General features: G+C 53.1%; 2 protein-coding genes across 2 annotated transcripts in view; one reads left to right on the forward strand and one right to left on the reverse strand.

Moving 5' to 3' along the window:
* Positions 1-18,767, reverse strand: part of Lilli (AF4/FMR2 family member lilliputian) — a 112,506-nt gene that overhangs the window by 65,831 nt on the left and 27,908 nt on the right. The window lies entirely within an intron of this gene.
* Positions 1-18,767, forward strand: part of LOC143428867 (putative RNA-binding protein EIF1AD) — a 117,119-nt gene that overhangs the window by 28,953 nt on the left and 69,399 nt on the right. The gene's annotated exons all lie outside the window — the stretch shown is intronic.

Consider the following 18,767-nt stretch of genomic DNA (forward strand, 5'->3'; position numbering starts at 1 on the left):
GGTGACGACGTCGGGATTGCGTACCCACGAGCCAGCCGACACGGCGCGTCAGTTATCGATTCCATCAGGATCGCGACTGATTACCGAGCGCCTCCTCTTGCGCGCGCGATCGAAACCTTTTTGCTTCTTATCGAGCAACTGCCGCGTGAAATCGAGTTACTCGTTGCATTAGACCAGCCGCGAACCTGTTCGATCCTCGGAAACTCGGTCGACGAATCGCTTTTCAATTCGACTCTTTCCCTCTCTCTCTCTCTCTCTTTCTCTCTCTCTCCACGAATATATTCCCACGCGGAGAAGAGGTTGATACACTAGCAAAGAATTATTAATTTCCGTCGAACGGAGATCGAACCCACTGTTGCTAATCCTCGTAGCCGCGTTCATTAGCGACCGAGGCTTACCGTGGTCCGAGCAGTTGCCAATTTTTCACGTTCACTGGAAATATCGGATACGACCGCCGTCAGAAGGAGAAGGCAGTACGGGGATTCGTACGATGGAGTCTGGGACCAGTGGCCGACGCCGTGGCGTCGCCAGGGCGGATATTGCCATTGCGTTTCGCGTCGTTCGTTCGCCAGCGAATTTCTCTGTGCCCGTCGCGAGTTCAGATACGACCGATTTCCGAGAACACGATCGACGGGATTGCCCCGTGCCCGTGGTGTTTTACCGGAATCAGGACGGTTCCCACGCAACGGCGACCGTTTACTATCGACCGTGGTAGTCGATTTCTGGCGAAGACGAGCTGAACGAGGAACGCGGTGGGCGAGGAGAGCGTTTTATCGAGTAGTTCGACGGGTCACAAAGCTCGGCAAAGTTCATCGCACTAACGAAGCCAGCGCGCTTTCATGATTAACGCCTCGGTAAATGGAAACGGGATACGCCGCCCTCCAGGTTCCATATTCGCTCGGTCGAACTTCCGGCTGTCGGACAATTTTCCAAATTTTCCACCGGCCGTTCGCCACGGTCGTCCTCGCCGCGCCTATCGACGGCGTCGTTCCACGATTTCGCGAGGAATAAAGAAGGGGAAAAAATAAACGATAAATTATTCCCGCGGCGACACGCCATGCGTGTATCAACTAGTCAGCGGCGGGTTTTTCTTTTTTAATGAATCATTCGGCGGGAGATCGATCCGTCCTGGGACGGAATATCACCCCAGGAAATAATTAACTAGCATTAATCGCGGTCGATTTGAAATGGTAACGAAGGAGGGACGATATAAGAGGGGCCATGGCCGTCTACGATTCGCGAGCGAAGAAGGGTAAGTGGTGAAGCTAATAAATCGGATTCCTCCTCGGATCGAAATTAATCATGAATCAACCGAAAGAGTTCATCCAGCTAATCCTCTCCTCCTTGAATACTTAACGCACGTTCCGCAACACCGACAACTATATCTCCGAGGAATATAGCTTGCTCGAACGACCACAGTCAGCCCTTTTTACAGACGGGTCGATAGCCGGCGCTCAACATCCAGAACGAGATTCCGCTGACCCTTTTCCGTCCTCGGGAAAACCTATTAACACGCTGGACCGGCTCGATTAGCGAGAATCGTTCGCGAAAATACGCGAAACCGTTTCGGGAGTGTGTTTGTTGTCGAGCCACGCAATCGTGAGGGATCGTTGTTCGACTCGAAGGCGATTTAAAAGAATCCACCGTGCATCGATCGGAGAATAAAGAAACCCCCACCCCGGACACTCGTTAATCGATAATTGGAAACGTCCACGGTCAACCCGTTTTCACAGAATTCCCGGCGACGTGCGTTTCGCACGGAGTCACTCGTTTCGATTTCCATCGGTTTCGCAATGCTTGAAACACGGAGACGCGACCGTCAGGTTAGGATCGATCTACGTCAGCGGTGACGCTCGAGAGCAACCAGTGACGCGGTACCCTCCACCGGCGGCGTGCGTACTACTATCCTCGTGCAGAAATACCGGAAATCGACGCCGGCTTTTAAATTCGTACGCGTACCATCGTTCGTTGGTATTTCGGATATCGATGACGTATGAATCCCCTCGTTCGCGTCTACGAGCAGCGTTATCGATTCGTCAGAGTCGGCTGAACGAATTAACCAACGACGAATTAGCCAAGCTTTTCCTGTTACCAAATCCACCTGCGCGTAACGCGTCGTACCGCGGACACCTAGTTTACCTCGAATCCTTCGACGGATCACCATCGTCGAAGCTCGCAGCTTCTTTTTTGGCGCGAAACGTAACGCCCGCTCGGAGAGTCGTCCAAGTACGCGGCGGGCGTGCATACGTGTGCACGCGAAAGGGTAACGCACACGCGCCTCGGTCGCACGCACGTGGCCGTACGTGTGGCGAATTCGATTCGAGCTTAGTTAACCGCCGCGCGACGACAGACGACCGAGACAGCGAAAGTATCCGCGGTGGAGAGACGACCGAGAGAGAGAGAGAGAGAGAGAGAGAGAACGCGTGGAAACGAGACGAATCGAAGCCGCGACTAGAGGCGGAGGGAATCCTCGCGAGTTGTCGCGGTTATTTTCAGACGACGAAGGCTAAATGCCGGATCGCGCGCTCGCGAATTCCCGCCCGATTCGACGGCTCCATTTCTCTTTCCCTCCCGTGCCTCCTCACGGACACCCAAGTCACGCGCCGCTCGTTAATTACCGATTCCATTAGCTCTCGCCACCGAACTAACCGGCGGGACGACGAGGGAACCCGCGCGACTGCATCGAAAATCGTTCCAGCGACGGAAAAATTTCAAGTTCGCAACAACAGGAAAGTACGAGAGTAGAGTGCCGTCTGCAGTCTCTCTTCTGCGTCTCGGTTGAAAATCCGTGGTGAGACGGGACGAAGAGGAACGACGGGCTCCTCCACCGTCGTCCACCAGCCACGCCGCGCGGCGAAACCGTCTCTCTTCCTGTTGAATCACAATCGACAAACCCAATGACTCGGTTCCATTGACACTGACACACTGACATCGTTTCGCGGTACGAGAACCTTCGAAAGTCGCGTTTCGTTTCACGCTCGCGCGGCTAATCTCCTTGAGCGGATCCGATCGAGCCTCTCCACGCGAAACATCTTCGATCCTAATCGACGCTCGACGACCCCCAAGGCGGAGACCTTAAAGGATCGACTCGCGGCCGCGTTCGCTTCGATTATTAATTGCTCGAGGAACGCGATAAATCGAGTAGTCGCGCTAATTGCAAGCATCGCGCGTGCGAATTTCGACTTTTAAGCATCGTATCGCTGGAACGTTTAAAAGTGACGAGCCACGACTTCGACTGGCTTTATCCAGAGGAACGAGTTGCATGCAATTCTCCTTCTTCGACTCGGAGTTCCTTTAACTCCAAAGATTCGAGAGAGAGAGAGAGAGAGAGAAAGAGACCTGTCCAGTGAGAATACCGTAGAAATGCTGGCAAACACGAGTCGACGAGGAAAAAAGTTGGCGAATTAGTACGAACGAACGAACTGCCGACCGACTAGTGGCACGTAACTCGGTCAAAGTTCAAGAACGGCCGGGGTCCGTCTTCGCCTCGAATTTTTACCCCGATCCCTGGCATCGAACGGGTCTGACGGTAATGTCAAGTCCAGTCGCTTCGACGACGCGAAACGCGAAGACGTCGAACGGCGAAGCCGCGGTTTTATCCGTCGTCGATAACCATTACACGAAATGTCCAGCTTGATAGCGTCCCCCGCATAAATTCAACACTCCCGTGCAACGCTCTCGACGTCTCAAAGAAATAACACCGCGAAACGCTGACTGCAGTTTAACAGGATGTCCATGCTACGTTTGCAACTAATTTATATTTCCTCGAGCATTCGACGCGATGCCCGATAACAGTTGCCGATAATAACGCGCCGATGGGACTATTCCGAACGCTTAATTGTAACTGGCGGCGATATTCGCGATGTAACGCGGAAAAAAAAGGAATTACTTTTCCATTAGCCGACGCTACCGGTCCGTGCGATCATTTTTTTTACAAATCCCTGACGATAAAAGTGAACGTGTTAAACCGTGTTTATTGCGACCGGCTGCGAGCGTTTTAAATAAATCGCTTGTTCAACGGGACGGGGAACGGTTAAGCAGTCCCGATGAAAGCTTAACGATCTGTCCGCGCGAACTTCAACGAACGACACGATATTTGAAATGTAAATTGCGGTTGAAACACGCGGACGCGGCCGTGCTGCGCGGCGAGGACGAGCGTAAAGAGTATCTGTAATGCAAATCCTCGTTATTTGTACACAATATTTTCGCCGCGATTTAGTCAACCACCCGCGCGCTAGGCGAAGGAATTTCACCGGGCGAAACCGAGAGCAGCCGCGCGGAGGAATTTAATACCAACGGGACGCGGAGTTCGCCAAACTGTTTGCGTATTACGAGCAATAAAGAATTAACATCTCGTAACGTCGATGCTCGACGGTGAACTTTATCGCCGCACGGTCGCTCGTTATCATCGATTAACTCCATTATCAGTGGTTATCGGCTCTCTAATCACGATACAAAAGACGCTCCGCGTTTCTCGCCTTACGATCGCTGCGGAATACCCGGCGGACGAGCCGGCCTTGCCCAACGAACGCGACGATCGTGCGAAACCTAGATTCCCCCCAGATTCGACCGTATCGATGTTCGATAACGATATTCCGCCGAGTCGCAAACTTTTCCTTTTTGCATATTCGATTTTCGAGCGTCGAGCATTATCTATTCCAGCTCGCGAGTGCGACGATAATACTTTGATCGTCGCGCGGCGTACGCGATATCGTTTCGCGAAAAATCCTGCCTTCGTAACATCGAACGCTCGCGCGGAAGAACTTTGTCGACGCTAGACGAATCTGCGGCTGTTTATTCGCGAAATAATATAGAAAGCTCCTCGCGAAAAGAGAAGGAGCTCCTGGTTGTTCCTTTTCTCGCGAGCACGCGACGCGTGCTACTCTTCCGCGACGTAGAACGGCCGATGTTTTCGACACGAGATGATGTTTCTCTCGGGCCCCGCGGACGGCCATTTTTAAAAGGAAACCAAGGCTCTTTCGTAGCAGCGCTCTCTGTCGCTTACGTAATCCGAAGTTAGCGCGCGCCGCGACGGTAGCGGAACGGAGCGAGAGAGGTCCCCCTGTTCGAAAAAGTACGACTAAGTTCGACGACGGTCAGCCGTGAAATTTTCCTGCTCGACCGCCCCTCCGACGAGCGACGCTTTGGCCAGCTTTTCGCGTTCCTCGCTAATGACGTCACTGGAGAACGTCCCACCGTGTGGCACGATCTCGAGAGGAGGACCGAATTCGTTTCGAACGTCGGTGTTTGCCGAACGTCTCGGTTTTTTCCGGTCGAGTCGAACGTCGAGCGAGTCGAGGCCTGATAACGCCGAACGGCCGGTTCGACCATTCGAAGGACATCGCGCGCGAACTCGCGGCGACCTCGAGACGCTATAAACGATCGACCGCGAGCAACGCTCGAATTTTAAGGGAAACTCGCGGCGATCAAAGTTTATTCCGGTGGCTGCGTAAGTGGGTAAGTCTAATGGGCGAAAATCGGATCGTGAATCATACCTTGGCACGAGCAGGTTCTAGAATCGAGACGCGACGCGCCACCGCCGTTGTTGTCGTCGTCTTGCTAGGCGTTTCGTGTAAACAGGTATACGCAATTGGTAAATAAGCACTCGAGAATCGCGCGTACGCGCTGATCGAGAACGCCGTACGACGAGGACAGTCGCCGAGGTAAACCTCGCGTTTCAACGTTTAGAAGAAGAAGAAGAAGAAGAAGAAGAAGAAGGGAAAAAATGGCGGCACGTGGCATGACGAAATCGCGATATCTTCGCGAGCGAGCGCTCTTGAAACATGGCTGCCAACAGACACGTTTTTACGCGCGAGCATCTGTCGATAATTTTCTGGAATTAACGAGAATGCTGGCACGCCAGACCGACTCTGCTCGACCGCTCGGTGACCGTGCCACCGCGAGCACGTTTACGATGTTCGCGCCACGGTATTTATATCGTGCGAAATCTAGTTTCGTCCAGTGTCGTGGATCGTGCAAGTAAACAACGCGTCAGTACGAACTACCTCTCTCTTTTTAATCGAGGGGGTTCTTCTATGTGTACCTGATTTTGCCGTCGAGGGCGGAACATCGACTGTCGTCGAAACGACGAGACGTTCGTCTAAATATCCCCCACGTGACCCGCGCCACACGCTTCGGTCACGTAAAAGCACCGACCAGTCACGAGAATCGCGTCGTACCTTCTCCAAAAGTTGCGATCGGCAAACTAGGATGTACGCTCGTTCCGTGGAAAAGAGAAAGAGAGGAAAAAACTTGGCGTAACACGCGATCGAGCGTCGGCGTAGCGGCGAACTGTACTCGAACGCGAATATCGTGACGTTCCAACCGATCGTCTCTTTTTTTCCTTTTCCGCCACACCGTGGAAAATGTTCATCCCACGCGCGACCTATCGCTGTACCGCGTCACAGTAGGATCTAATTTGTCAGCCGTGCGAGGCGAGCGAAACGGAGCACGATCGGTGGAAAAGAGGGAAATACAGAAAAAGAGAGAGAAGGATGTACTCACCGTGTGTTCAAGAAAGTGAAAACCGGCTGGTCACGGTATCCAAAAATAATCCTGACAAAAAGTTATCACTAGAACTGCGATCACTTGAATCACCAGAAATACCGAGAACCGACTGCAAAGAAACGGCTCGGGGGCCCGCCAGTGGCGACGCGATGTTCGCGCGGAAAAACACTCTCATTCTTTCGTCGAACGCTGAAACGATTCCGCGAGCAGAGGCGTCGTTCGACGTATCAAAGGGGCACGAGAGGAGCGGCTAATCCAGAAACGCGCGCTCCAGCTCGTGTTGAACACTGCGAAACGATTCACCAAACACTTCCCGGTGGATTCGAACGACGGAAGGGACTCGCACGTAGACGAACTACGTACGCGAGAGAAGCGCACGGAAGAACGCGCGACGGCTGACTGACTGACTGACCGAGACGTATCGCGCGACCGCGAGAGAAGGAATTCGAAGAACAACACGGGAACGCTTACGAGTCTCCTTGGCGCGGCAACATTCTTTATTTACTTGCACTTGTCGACAGCCAGGCACACGCGGCGGCTCGATTTTTCGACGGCGACTCCGTAATCCAAATTGTTTACAACGCACCGTGGTCTGCCCGAGGTTGGACGGGAACGACGGCGGCGGTGGCGACGTTGTCCGAGAGAGGTACGCGACAATTCACGAAACGGCGACGACGTAGCGCGAGTCTGCACGAGACGATCGTCGACGAGAAACTGGCACCTTCCGGTCGAGACGAGGAGAGGGTGAGGAGAGGGAGCGAGATAGAGAGAGATACACACGTACACGCGAGAGCACGTACACCGTTTGCACGTGTGTGCGGTGTGCGAATGCGCGCGTGCTCGCAACGAGAGAGCGGGAACGAGAGAGAACGAGGAAGAGCGACGGAGAAAGAAGGGAAATCGCGACACTAGCGACCACGGGGGCAACTCTTCTGCACACGCTCTTTTGCCGCAAAAGCTCGCGCACTACGAGCAGCGGAAAAAAGGAAAAAAATATATATATATACGCACGGATCCTCTCTGTGTACGAACCTCCACCCTCCCCTCTTACTCCTCCGCGTTCACCATCCTCCACCTCTACTACATCCTCCGCGCGCTTTAACGATTCTTTCTCTTTCGTTCTTCCTTTCTTTCCGTCTTCTTCGCTCTTTCTCTCCAATCCGTGCGCGCGTACGTGCTGGTGCACATGAACGCGACACGACTCTACGTACCCGTTAACCGTGTGGAACGCTGGATGAGCGCGCGCGCGCGCGCGTATCCGTGCGCGTGTGTGCAGCACACGCGAGAGACAGAACGGACACCGGTGGAACGGAGACGGGTGAAGGGTTGACGGGCACCGAGTGGGAACGAGAGGGAACGACCGGGAGGAAAACGGGAGTAGCAAGGAGCGAGGAGTGAGACAGAGGAGTGGGAGATTATCAAAATGGCCGCGCGCGCAACTTACTCCACCTTCTACTCCTCCACCACCGCCGCCTATTCCTACGCTACTATTCCTCCTCTTCGGTCGACCGACACGCCGCCTCGCGCGGAAACCGCCAGGCGCATTGCCGCACGACATAATAGCGACGGACTACCGTGACACGCTCGTAACGCCGCTCAAGTTCCTTACTGTTTGCGGACGTCGTCGTTGACAATGCGTGACAAAGCGCTGGCGGGAAACTGCCGACCACCGTGTGCAACCGTTTTTCTCCTCTTCTCTAGTTTCCTTTTCTCTACTTTTTCTCTTTTTTTTTTTTTCTTTTTCGAAAAGCCCGCCAAAATGAAAATGAACTCGCGATATCCACCCACGTACGCGCGTTATCTCGCCCCGGATACTTTTTCCACGCGTTCCCGGCTCGTTGCCTCGATAATTATCGAATAGACATAAAAAATGAAGGGAAAAGTTTCGAAAGGCTGCCCACCCGTGCCAGCCAATTACGATACAGGCTCGCACGGCTCCGTGTCAACGAGAAAGCTTTTGTTTCGCCGGCCGAAATTTTTCCAACAATCCAGCCGCGATCGACACGGTTCGATTATAATTCAAAATTTACCCGCGATCGAGCGTTAATTGACGAATCAAGTAAATGTGTACGTAGCGCGTTTAAAATCTCTTTGACATTCGAAACAGCCGCGCCCGCACATTTGACTAATTTTCGGACAAAGGACGTTACAATCGACGGCACGGGTTAACCCGGTGGCAAGCCGGTTTTCGGAGGAAATTGGCATATTAATTTCCGATACGTTTTACGACACAAAAGCGAACAGGCGCGTATGGAAAGCACCGGACGCACGCAACCTTTATGAGAATTTTTATCGGCTCGTATCGAAATCCCCTTTTACGCGACCCTATGCCCCGTTTCAGGGTGCACGCCCCATTGCCACCGGAGCTCGTTCAAAATAATATCGCCAGCCCGTGGGGGAGAGGGATTTTAAATTTAATTTAATAATCAGCCTCGGATCGCGATCGTTCGTTCCCCGTGTAAATGCCGTAATAATCGGACCCGTCCCCGCTCGATGTAATTGACCCGAAACGAAAATAGAGAAAAAAAAACCAGGAAAAAAGAAAGGAAAAAGAGAGTCGACGAGTCACTCTACGCTACAGACGCGATAGGTGGTACACACATCTGGGTTATCGTGGAAACGCATCGAACGGATTAACTCGTTCCCGGCGTTCCTCAAGCCGTCAAAAGCTGGCGGCTGTCAGTCACGGGGGTAAATTGCCGTGTCGGGGGAAATCCCAACGGCTCCGCGATTCAGCTTCGACAAGCGCCGCTGACAATCGAGCGCACCGCTCCGCTGACTGCTCGGCTACGCTGACCTACGACACCGGCGACCGCGTTGTTCTTCGAACAGACGCGTCGCGTTTAAACGAGGAAAAATGGAGAAGGCGAGAGAGCACGCGGGGGAAACTTATTCGTCTTTTCAACGACCCGATGGCTACTCTCTCGCCTGTTTCCTTTTACTTCGCGACGCCCTCGCTGCTCCGCGTCGACTCGAACGTTGAAACACCTAAGGTTACTTCCCCTCGATATTACGATCTTAAACCGATCGGAACGAGAGACAGTCGGATCGACGGAGTAGCGCGCGTATACAGGCAAAACGGTGGGTGAAACGCGTCGAACGCGCGCCTCCGAATATCGTACGTCTCGGGAAGTCCGTGAAATTCGAGTAAATGCAACGCTGCTGCGACGTTCCCCGGGTGGATGTCAGCGAAATCACGATCCAGCAGAAAACGCAACCACGCGAAACGATCCGCGCTCGTCGCCGGCGATTTCGCGGAAATCAAACTAGCGGAATAACGGCGGTCCGTGGAGAGCGGCGGATAATATACGCGGAGGCATTACGTTCGTCGGAATAAATGGAATACCGGGAACGCGAGGTTCGACAGAGTAGAAGAGGTCGCGACGCGGGGCGTCGGAAATAGAAATACCGACGCCGTAACCAGGGGCGGGCGTTTTAAGAAATCACTTTTCTTCTCGGTCGTCACTTTCACCGGGGGAACGCAGGGGCTACTCCGCGTCTCGCCACGACCCCTCCTCGGAGGTGAGAGCGCGCCGCGTACCAAACGTCGCGCCCATTTCTTTCGGCCTGTCTCTATCTCGGGGGAGAGATTCGGGATAATAATAGTCGTCGAAGCCTAGATGTTAGTCAGTGGATTATTTTTATCGCCTGCTGCTCGGTGACGGAATCGCTCGCGATTTCTTCTTCGGCCGCGCGAGCCTCGCACACGGTTTCTTCGAGCCGACCGAACGGCCTTCGGTTCAACCGGTTAATCCTCTGTAATCGAAATTTTATTTTCTCGCGCGAATGAATAAAATAAGATCGCCGTGGAGGGTAGAAGAGGTAGCGAGGTGAAACCGCGCGAGCAATGGACGCCGCGTTACCCAAGGGTTAATTCGTCCGTCCGTTTCCTGCGATCGAGAAGAGGATTTTGCGAGCGCAACGGAACGCGAACTGGAGAATATTTCGATCCCGACGACGTCGATCACACGATCGCTGATACTTTGGCGTCCGAGCGGCACCGTCATATTTTATAATTAGACCCCGAGGGTGCAGTTTCCTCGACGTTACCTCGACCCGGTCGAACGCCGCGAAGAGGTCGGTAGGAGGGCCGTGATTCGGCCGAAAGAAAGCCGATAAGGCGGTCAAAGGGTAAAGGGAGAGCGGCGTAATTGCGGCAAGTTCGTCAATTAATTTTCACGAAATAGCCAACACGTCGAGGACATTCTCGCATAGCTCGATACGCGGCGGCAGTTTACCGATCCGGTGTCGACAGCGAAATAAGAGCAGAGCGCGAGGTTGCGTTCCATTGGCCCAGATAACACCCAGATGCCGTCTCTCTCTCTCTCGCATCTTAAAACTCTGCTGGCTCTCTTCTCCGGTCTACGGAGCAGACAAAAGAGAGAACTCGTCTTTCACTCCGGCAGGGAAACCACTTTTGGTCGCCGCGCGCTCGAACGTACGGTCTCCTCGTTGGTCGCGGCGTTAAACCGAAATAGCGAGGAGGAAAGAAAAGAAAAAAAAAAAAAAAAAAAACAGTCCTACCGATTCGCGATTATGCGAGCCTTATAAATTCCTGCCGCGGAACGGACGGAAGATACCGCGACGCGCGAAATACGTGCGCAGTATCGACGCATAGCATTGCCGAGACACAGGACGAGGAGTGGCTTTCGACGGTACCGCGCATTGGCAACTCTCAAAGGAAGGGAGACACCGCTTTGATGAAATTCAGGGAACAGCATTCACGGTTCAAAGGAAAACCGTCGGGTAATGTCAGGTAATAACTAACGCGAACCGAGGTAACCCGTGAGAACCGGGATCGGAGGTGGCATACGGGAAAGGAAAGGGAACCACCACCAGCAGGGCTCTCCGTTCTTTTACTCGCTTCGTCTCTCCCCTTTTTCCTTTCTTTCTTTTTTTTTAGCGTCAGCCCATTTCCTGTCTACCGCCATCCTTTTCGCCGGAGATATAGAATCGCCCGATGACCTACTCCATAGCGGCGCGCGTCCGTCCTTCTTCCACCCTCCACGGCCGGGCCGAGGTAAAGAGGCTAGCCGGGCGAAGGTGAGGCGAACGGAAGTGATCCCGATGGTCGCGTGCGAACCCGATATGCCAGCGCGAGAAAGGAGCATGGATTATCGAATGAACATCGCGGCTACTTCCCGCTGACTCACGATCTACTCTATCTACTCGACTGATCGAAATCGAAAGCAGACCACCGGCTCCGTGATTCTGCCTTCTTTCGAGCGATCGGTTCGTTCGAGCATCGACTTGCCGCGACTCTGTTTCCTTTCTTCGTTTTCGACGAACCGTCGACGTTATAAGTCGCGAATTCGCCTCGCTAATGGCACGTTTCGATGAACCCCGACGAAGCTGGGGAAAAAAAGCGTGGCGAACATTACAATGGAACGAGGAAACGCGAAAGAGGAGGAGCGTCGTTCACTCTGATAAACTCGTGGAACACGAGCAGCGAACCGATCGTTTATCGGTCACGATGAATCGGTGGTTCCCCCGCGAAGAGGGCTTTCATTTACTCGATCGTATCTAGACATTGATCAGCCGTATTTGCGCAGGTGTATCGCGCGTACTACGGCTACCACCTCGTGCCTCGCCTTTGCACTTTCGAGGTCGAGAATTCATTAACGAATTCTTCGCATTTCCCGCCGCGGGACAAACAAAAAAGCGAGAAGAGAAAACTTTCTTAACGAATTATTAGCCAGTCAGCTGATATACCTGCCACGAGCAATCGCACCATTTTTGTCCTACATATCACAATGGTATTACTCGCGCGAGCATTCCGCGAGCTCGTCCACGCACGATTGCAGCCATTACCAATGAGTGATCGATAATAATTATTCATGAAGGAATTTGTCCACGTGCAAACGGGAGCGGAATACGCGTCGAGCGTGCAGGCATGGTAAACGAAACACCCGCGCTTCCTTTCTCCACGACCCAGCAAAGAGATTCGCGCGATAGCACCTCGGGGCACGGTTGGTCTGGCGCAAAAATCACCCCTTATTCGTAAAGCTCTCCACGCGTTTGACCATTTTCGAATACGTACTACTTGGAACGAGGCTCGACGAGGCGCTATACGAGGCGTTATCGACGCACGCACACGCCAGACGGAACGGGTCGCGCGTACTCGAGCCGCGTTATCGGCGGCATATCATTTTCGCGGCACGAGCTGCCGCAACGAGCCACCTCGTTTTATGCTCAAGTGCACTCGTTGCGCTCGCACGTGCCCGCGCGGCTACCCGGTGCACACTCGAGGCTACTCACCGACGATCCACCGTTAAGAAACCACCGTCGTCGGTGGTTTGAACCGGGGATTTTTCCCGCGGATCACCGTCGAACCGGCCGGGCACCGGGCCAATTCTCGGCCGGCGTGCCATCGAGCCACGGAATTCGGCGAGCACGATTATAGAACGCGTTACGAGGGGTGTACTACACGCGAAACGAGCCAACGTGTCACTAGACAGTGAGACGCGAGCTTGGGGATCGAATCGGTGGAAGAAATGCGACGGCTTACTTAAAAAACGGGGGGATGATCGGCTCGGGATCATCCGTTCGAAGATGCCAAGTGGAATACGCGATGATTACGATCCCTGACATCATTCGACAAACTAGGATAATCCGTGTACACCTCGACAACGCGACGACCAGGCTATGAGCAATCGATAGTAAAAATAACTTTTGGGACAAACACCGATTGCTAGCGATTAGGTTTCGTGAAAACTCGATTCCCTAAACGGGACTCGTAACGGCGATACAAAGGAAGAAATATCGGCTGTGAAAGAGAGCGAGAGAGAGGGAGAGAGAGAGCTCGGCGACCCTTGCTCGGTGACCAACGAGGAAAGGGGCTGGGTTTGTAATAGGGTTTCGAGAGTCCCGGGGTGAGTCAAGGTTCGACAGGGTCGTATAATACGCGTCGGGGAACGATGGTGCAAATCCGGGCGTGTCCCCGAGTTGTAAAGGGAAAAAAGGAAAAATACGACCGGCAAGAGTCTCTATTAAACTGGAGATAAGGGGTTATCTAATTGCTCGGTCGAGCGCAATTAAGGCAACCGCTGTTAACCGATCGGATTGAGTGTCTCGTCGAAGGTATCGTTAGTAACGACGAGGGAACAGGTTTCGATGCGGGCGATCGGTTCGCTCGCGAGAACCGCGCATTTTTCGCGACTCGCCGCACCCTCTACGGTCAACCACGGCCAGGGCAGGCCCTAAACCGTTTTACTACTCGTTTTTACACGGCCCGTATCCTCTCTCGTATTCCAAGTCGATCGTGGAACTCGAGTAGCCGCGATAAGTTTTCTACGGCCAAACTGTTGCGCCTCCGTGCTGGTGGAACGCGCCATTTCCGCCTGTTTCTTTCCTTCGCTCCCCCTTTCGGTTCCTATTCCGTCACCCCGACACCCTCGTTCCCATTAGACCGCTCCCTCTAAGAGACTGTATCGTTCCTCCTCGAGGACTGCGCGCCATCAAATAGTTGCGGATGTACCAGCGATAGAATCCCTACCGCCAGGAAATAACCATATACTGCGACGAACAATGTAGTTAGGGCAGAAAATAAGGGAAGAGTGGCAAAGCGAACGGTCGCGAACGTATCGCGGTCGAGCTCGAGATCCCCGGATCGTGGACTTTTCCAGCCCCCGTTTCGTCTCTAACCCTTCGATTACGTGACGACGGAGAAGAGTGTATTCATAAGATGCGCTTTCGATGTAACGAAAAATGTTTGCCGCGTTTACGAGCAGTTCAAGACAAATACTCGACCGAGCTACCAACAATTCGAGGTGTTTGCCAACTCGGAAAAGCAAAGATCGATCGTCACCGTGTGTCCCTGCCTCGAGTGCCGAGCAGCCACGCGCGCTACCTGAACGCAAAATCGGATGGTCGAGGCGCAGGTAGCGCTACGGGTCATCTATAAACAATGACTCGCTCCAATCGGTCCGTCGTTAGGGAAATTCTTTTCAATGCGACACCGCGCGAACCAATTAACCAGGCGTCGCGCACATCAGGCACAATTGGAGACTCGTGAATACAACGGGATTACCATCTTAAAAGGGGACCACCCAATTTCGAGGAGTTAAGCCGGCTGTAAAAGACATCGTTCAACGACGACCGCTGGTCTCCTCTACCTGGTCCCGAACGCATAGTCGCGGGCCCACTCGACCGACCAGTCCTCGTGAATCATCGACGGTGGAGCCGAAACGAACTTCATCGGGGCCCCGGATACCGGCTAGCCCTACCAAAAAATTTCTGCCGCGATACCATCTCGCCGGACTGAATGAACCAACAACCGGCCGGACATTAACCCTCTCTTCATTCTGGGACGCTTCTTACTTTCCACGGCCCTTCCACCCAACCCCCTCGGCCACGCTCTCTCCTCGTCTTCCTTTCGCCCTTTCGCTCTTCGTCGTTCTTCTGCACGGCCCGTCCGTCCGTCTTGTAACGTAATATCGTCGAGTACAAGCGGAACGAGTTCATAAAACTGCCTTTTGCCGGTCCATCCCGGGCCAAGCGAGATTACGCATATAGACGCAAGCGTGTGCCCCGCGAATTATGCTCGTCTGGAAAGAATCGATTGGACTCGGCGGCGGGGACCGGTCGGCTAGCTGTACGCGTGGGCCAAGAATTTAATTAGGACGTCATAGAATAATAGTGTCCCGTACGCGAGCAAACAGCAATTACGCGCGATCAGTGGAAGGCAGCGGTGGTGAACGATAATTACCGGCGCTGGTCGTATTCGAGAACGCGACGCGCACCGCCCCGAACGACAGCGGCGACCTCGAACTTTACCACCGCGAAAAGACACGCGAGCGAGGAGAACGGACGCAGCTCCGACCTGGATCGCGTGACAGAGGGAATTAGAACTTCGGCACCGGTTAAAATTCGACGCTGCCGCGGTTAATTTTCACTTAGGAGGGAAACGCAGCCCCGCCGCGAGCGCCCATCGTAAATCGAACCGATCGATCTGCCTACGCTTCTTCGTAGTACGACGATCGGAATCAATCGTCGTGACGCGGACGAGAGTTAATAACGCTCGCGAATCTACCAACTGCCAAGTAAAAGTTACACGCGCATTTAATCGACGATCGCGATTACGATTAGCAGAGCTCCAGCGAAACCACCATGGGAGCTATTGGAAAAATTCTCCGATTCCCATCGAACGCGTCCGCCGAGTAATTAATGATACTCGATGGGCCGTGTCGACCGAGTAATTAAATGAAATAGTTGTTGGCACAAAAATATCGATCGAATCAATGACCAAACCCGCGAGAATGTTTTCAAATTTCTGTTAAAACACCTATCTAGTAAACTGAATAAGGAAAAGCAAAGTTCCGTAACCATTCCAGGATTTCGTCCATTTATACATCGAATCGATCGAACGCCCTACACCGCGGCGTAGGGCAGGTACGGTTTGATTTTGACGCGCGAATAAAAGAGAAAAGGCGAGAGGAAGTCGGGCGAGGAAAGGTTCGGATTAATGCGGCGTATCGGAAGTCATTAGCACGTGAAAAATCGATGCGGCTGGAATCTCGCAACATTTTTTTCTCTACCTCCCCTGATACCCAAGGATAACTCCCGTTTCGTTATCGCAAACACGATTAATAACAGCGGAGAAATGATCTCGTTCGCGATATGGGACACCCGATCTTCGATCGTAACCAGCACCTCCGAAAATCTCGCGATCCCCCATTCGAAAGGGAGGGAGCGTAGCATTTTTGAAATCGCAACTTCCAGCGGCGTTGTTATCGGAATAAAGGCGAAGCTTGTTTCGATAAATATTTTCGCAGGCGAAAAAGAGACATCCGCGAATGGAAAAGCGATACGAACGATTTTTTTCCCCACTTTTTATCGCGTATCCTCCGAACGGGACACACACGCGTCGTTGATGGTACGTCGGCGAACGTGTTCAGTGCGACTGAACCGTCCCGTAAGTATCAATTGCGCCTCGAATTAAACAGCCGGTCCAATTAAAACATTATGCATCGCATCGCACGAGACGGCCGCGGTACAAAAGGATAACGAGAACTTGTCACATCGCGGATTCCTCTCTCTTTCCTCGTAGCCGGAGGGAAAAATCCGGAAGGGCGGGAAAGAGAGGAAAAACCTCGTCGAGCCGCGTCTCTCCCGGCTTTATTACGAGCCGTCCTCGTCGGAGAGGTCAAAGGAATCGACAGACGCTGATTCTAAATAATCATCCGGGTTTTTCGTTTCAAAGGGGACTCGATCGAAAATTGATCTAACCGTTATTGATAACTTCAGCCCCGTTCGAGCTATTGTCTCGCGGCGTCTCTTTCGGTGAGCGAATTTTTAAGGGATGAGAACTTGCGAACAAAAAGCAAACGTGTATATATATACATATAAATATCAAGAGAGAGAGAGAGAGAGAGAGAGAGAGGGAGAGAGATAGAGGGTGGGAGGAGAAAAGGGGAGAAAGACTACATCAGAGCGTAACCGCTTTAAAATAAAAGTAAACGCGCGAGAGTTAGGTTTAATAAATAACCGATTCCGGGCAAGCAAGCAACGGCACAGACGGAGGTTTAATCGACGGAGAAGATTGCTATGAAAATATTTCAGGCGTGCAGCCAGCCACGGTTGGTCTCCCCCGTGCGACGTCGAGCTTCTATCTCGCCTTACCCCGTTCCCTATCCCGGTTCGCTCGCTCTCAAATAGGGTGGCGGAGATTTTCATTCCGCTTCCCGCGCGGCGGTACTCCGCGATTCTCGATTACAACCTCCTCCCGGTCCGCCTAGCTCCCGCCGTTGCGCTCTCCGGCCACGACCAACGGTACTTCCGGTCAGGAGGTAAATGAACCGAGATCAGATATATCCGCGAAACTCGCCAAATCGCGTAACGACAGCCTAACCTTGCCGATACCAACGGAATTTCACCTCGACCCTGTCGGGGGGAAACGCGTTTTTTTCTTTCTTTTCAATAGCCAACGCTCAGCTTCCGATCGTCGAGAGGGTTATAATTGCCGGTATCGCGCGTGTCCCCACCGACTCGATGGTCGGACAACAAACGCCAACCCAGGCCCCGTCGATCGCCGGGCACATCTCGTTATTTCTCGCGATGGGCGTCGACGAATTTAAACCGCATTAATTAGTAGCTCGATCGATGATGACAAGGGACGATAATTATGATCGCCAGCCGGGAGTTTGGGGCGCAAAAAGCTGACGGACGGGGAGAGGGAGAGGCTCGCGACGCCGTCGACGCCGTGGAACAACGGGGGTTTCGCCGATGAAATGGAGTAATATCGATCTCGCGCGGAGGACGATTCGGTGCCGCTCTCGAGAATGCTCGAGCAACGATAAGCCACTGTACGTTTGCGACCTATTCCACCTCCGTTGGAAACGTTTCAACCCCGTCCAACTTAAAGGTTACGCTTGTTCCCCGTATCTCACCCCTTCCGCCAATTTCCAAGACCGCTCCTGAACTACTGGAACTCCACCCACGTGGCTCTCTAACTAACCACCTACGCGTACTCTCCGGCTACCTGTGCCCTCTATTCCGCCTCTCTCTCTCGAAAATGCGTGGAAACGAGAAGACGATGGAAAAACCAGAGAGCTGTCCGAGAGCCGTTTCTCACCCCGTTTCTACCCACGCGGTGGCGCGATCGACGCGTTCGCTTTCGTCTCCGAAGCTGGTAAACGAGGAACCAACGCGATACCGACTCGTACGATTGGCTCTAGTTTTCCCAGAGACCCGTAGCATCCTCGAAGCAATCGAGTTCCAATGGGGAAAGGTCGACGAACGCGTTTCGCGCGGCTCTCGTCGAACTTTCCGACAACGGTTCTACGTATCGATGTAATATAAAGCGTCCTCGAATATCGAGTGGAAACAGGCAGGGAGAAAGACAGAATGCTCGAGTAGCTTGAAAAATGTCGAAACTAGTATATCTAGCAGGTATCATCCTACGCGACGATGTGGAAGAACTACGGCCGTACGAGCGGCCTGGCCCGGGTAAATAAAATATAATCGTCGCGTGTAATGCTCGACGGAATCAATATGGGGTAGAGAACGACATCGGCGCGTCTTCGAGCTTTCGCCACCGTTCTCCACCAGCTGCTCCTTTACGCGCGGAAAAAAATCGTCCACTCCGGCTCGCGTTCCATTATAGATTCGTCGGTGCGCGCGTGCGAGCATCGTAAACCCGTCCGCGGTCTTTGTTTACTGGAATTGCACCGGAATTGCTCCGTTTCCGGGTGCGCAGAACGGTGATAAAAATTACGAGCCTGCTCGTATCTCGCATCGCGGATCTACCCGCGTGAATCTCG

This window comes from Xylocopa sonorina, chromosome 11 (assembly GCF_050948175.1).
Source record: "Xylocopa sonorina isolate GNS202 chromosome 11, iyXylSono1_principal, whole genome shotgun sequence".
NCBI lineage: Eukaryota > Metazoa > Arthropoda > Insecta > Hymenoptera > Apidae > Xylocopa > Xylocopa sonorina.